Source organism: Dryas octopetala, chromosome 5 (assembly GCF_963921425.1).
Source record: "Dryas octopetala chromosome 5, drDryOcto1.1, whole genome shotgun sequence".
Lineage (NCBI taxonomy): Eukaryota > Viridiplantae > Streptophyta > Magnoliopsida > Rosales > Rosaceae > Dryas > Dryas octopetala.
In genome coordinates, this window is record NC_141370.1 from 1,185,600 (window position 1) to 1,189,337 (window position 3,738).

Below are 3,738 nucleotides of genomic sequence, written 5' to 3' on the forward strand. Positions count from 1 at the left end.
ATGCACGTGTTGGATTCACTCCACGCGTGTGTATGGCCAGGATATTGCCTGCCTGTGCGATGCAGGAATTCAGCACAGGTGTATGGCCAGGTTATTCAGGGTATATAGCATGGTGGAAAATGAAATTGGTATTTTTAAGAGTTTAAATATGGATTTTAAGTGAGAACTACTTTTCGAGTTTTATAATGATTTCGATTTTATTATTATTTTTATGACTTTGTTAATTTAAATGATTTTCTATTGAGAAATGTGTTTTGAGTTATCTTTTCCTTGAGTTTCATGAGTTTTATAACATTCTTAAGACTTGTGAAATGATTTTAAAACTGGGGGATTTCAAAGAGTAACGAGAGGTTTTAGAGTTAAACGTGGTTTTTGAAGGATTTTCTGAAACAGAAATTTTACTTATGTTTTTCGTTTTTATTAAACTGTCCACTCACTGAGTTATCTCACGGTTTATCTTGTTTTGTTTTAAATTGTCCCCCCAAGTAGTAGCTTTGGTGGAGGTCGAGCCAAACACGTCGAGGCAGTTACATCCATCTCTCAAGTCGGACCCTGTAGGCGCCATTTAATTTTTTGTAGAAATTCATTGTAATAGAATAGAAGCTTTGATAACTATTCTACAATTTTAAGTTGGATTTCTGTGAAATTGTTGGGTCTGAGACCCTATTTGGTTGTGGTAGAGGTGGTTGATATGTTAGAAGTGCTTTTTAACAGGTCTTGAAATTTATGGGTTAGTCCATTTTCAGGGGAGGTTCTGTCGAATTTTCGGTAGGATTTTCCTTGAATTTGGATCCCGCAGGACCTCTCCGGGTTTCAGGGTGGAATCCGGGGGCGGTCCTGACATGTTTTCAGTCATGGGCAGTTATATGTGGCTTTATCGAGAGGGGTTTCAAGGTCAACAACTAAGGTTCAAGTAAAAAACGGCTCAATAGCCGGTGAAAGTGGCATTTTTACCAGAAATGTGGTATACAAAGAAGTTTTGCTCCAACCCGATAACGTATGACGTGTCTCTCATAAGCAACCTAATCATATGGATTAGGGTGGTTTTCCCTACAACTTTATTACTCATTTGCACATATATTTTGAGAACTATTTCAATAAATTTAGAAATTGCATTCTGAGAGGACCGCCCCCGGATTTCGCCCTGAAACCCGGAGAGGCCCTGTGGGAATCCAAAATCAAGGAAAATCCTACCGAAAATTCGGCAAAACCTCCCCTGAAATAGACTAACCCAAAATTTTCAGAACCTGTTAAAGCACTTCTAAAACAGCAACCACCTCTACCACAACCAAAAAGGGTCTCAGACCCACTCACAACGCCAAAACAAAAGTTCTTATTTACCAAAGCATATGATAATCAGAGCATAACTAAACTACCTTTCACAATATTAAAGTTAGTTCCTCAACTTATGGGATATGATGCCAAAGATCTGAAAGAGGAGAAATCATGCCTCGACGTGGTACGGCCCAACCTCAGCGATCTATAATACTTGGGGGGAAACGTTATAAACAAAATAAAGAGAAAGGTGAGATAACTCTCAGTGAGTGGACAAAATATGGATACAAAGCATTTAAGTTATTCATCCTTTCAAATTCTTTTCAAAAACAAATCTTCTTTAAGACCTTGCGTCACACTTTGAAATCCCCCAGTTTTAAAAGCCTTTTCGCAATCCGTTTTTGAAAATCATCTCAACTCTATGAGTCATCCTAATGTATAATAAACCTCATCAAAATAAAATATTTGGAGGTCTCGAAAGGATGCAAATGCATTTAAATTAATTAAATCCTCGTATGCATTTTATAAAGAAAAGCTTTAACTATAAATCCAAACTCTGAATTGAAATTATCCTTGTAAACTGATATCTCAAAACACTTATACTTAAAATTCGCACCATACTCGTACCCGTACTGTAGACACTGTCCTGGCCACAATCCCACGCACGGGCAGGCTCAAATCCTGGCCACAATCTCGTACGGAGGGGTTACTCCGCACGAGCAGGCTCGTATCCTGGCCACAATCTCGTACGAATGACCCTTCCGCACGAGCAGGCTCACATCCTGGCCACAATCTCGTACGGAGGGGTCACTCCGCACGAGTAGGCTCACATCCTGGCCACAATCCCGTACGGAGGGGTCACTCCGCACGAGCAGGCTCGTACGATCAGTACTTGCATTTTCAATTCTATAACAACTCGACCCAAATTTCTCAGAAATTTAAAATTTTTATTCTACTTTTTCATTTTAAGAGATTTTATAAGGAAACGAAATGTGAAAAACCTCAGAAATGTTTTTTCAAAGATTTATTTTAAATATTTTGATAACTTACTTTAAGGATTTTGGGATTTATTTGGAAAATAAAAAGGGTTTTGGTTTAATTTTTTATTTTTGTTTTAAACTGGGCTTGACCCGAGAGTTGACTTTTAAAAATAAATGAGTTTTTGATTTTGACCTTGGGCCCGTTGAATAGGTCTCGAGTCCACGAGTTCGTAGACACGAAGCACGCGTAAATCGGAGTTACAGTTTGAAAGATACGGGCTTTTGAAGTGAGTGGCAAACTTGTAATTTATACAAAAGTGAGTTTTTAAAACCCAAAAAGTCAGAAACCTTTCTCTCTCTCCTCATTTCTCTCTCCCTCCCGTGCATTCTCTCTCTCTCTTCCCGAATTCTCTTCCCTCTCATCCTCTCCTCTTGACCAAACTTTGACCGGCCATAACTCTTGCTCCCGACCTCCGATTCAGGCGTTCTTGGTGGCATTGGAAAGCTATCGACGATACCTTTCTATTGGTTGTCTCAGATCAACCATCCGACCACCCACGACAGCGCAGCAAGCCAGCAAAGTTGCGGCTGCACCACCACAATTTCACTGTTCCGGCAGAAATTGGATGGCCGGACCTACTGGGCTTTGTTCCCCTCGTCATGGTGAGTCTAGCCATGGTCTCTTTTCGTTCATATGATGCTCCACGACGGAGCAATGAGCTTGGGAAACCAAATCTCCACCGTCGGCCACACCACCGATTTCGGCCGTTTCCGGCGACTTTTGGCCATCGGTCCAGTTGTCAAAAACGATCCTCGAGGTTGTGCCGCCGCTGCCCCCGTCAAAACCGCCACTTGTGGCGGCGGATTGGGTGGTTTCTCTTGCTATTCAGCCTCCCCGTGACTCTTAGAGACAAAATCCAGGCTTTGTTGTGTTTTGGAGTATGCTTATCCTAAGGACAACAATTTGTGGCCGATCTATTAAGGAAACCTTAAGTCGTGTCATGGTGGTTATCAGACGTAGAAAGGATGTTTGGGAAGCTCGATTATGTGATTGGTCAGTTGCCGAACTTGGAATCGAATTAACAAGGTGGTTTAGATAATTACTTGGTGGATGGAGCCTCGTCTTTTGGCTATTTCTAGTGACGAACAAGAAGGGGTCGTGAAATGGGAACGTATTTCCGGAAAGGATTAGACATTGATCGGTTAAACTGTGAGTGGACTTTTGTTTTCCGAATTGTTTTGCACATCTTATAAATTAATTCTATTATGCATAATATCTTGATTTGATTTGGGATTTGATCAATGGCTACGAATTTCGAATTTCAAATGTGTTCATAAATAAGTTTTTAAACCATATATTTACATGTTAGTTTTAATGAGTTGTTGAGCTTTGGGAAAGGAAATTTGGTTTCTTATTTTATATACAAGGTTCATTTAATAACTCGGTTTTGCTGAAAAGTATTATTTCGGTCCCTGTATATTG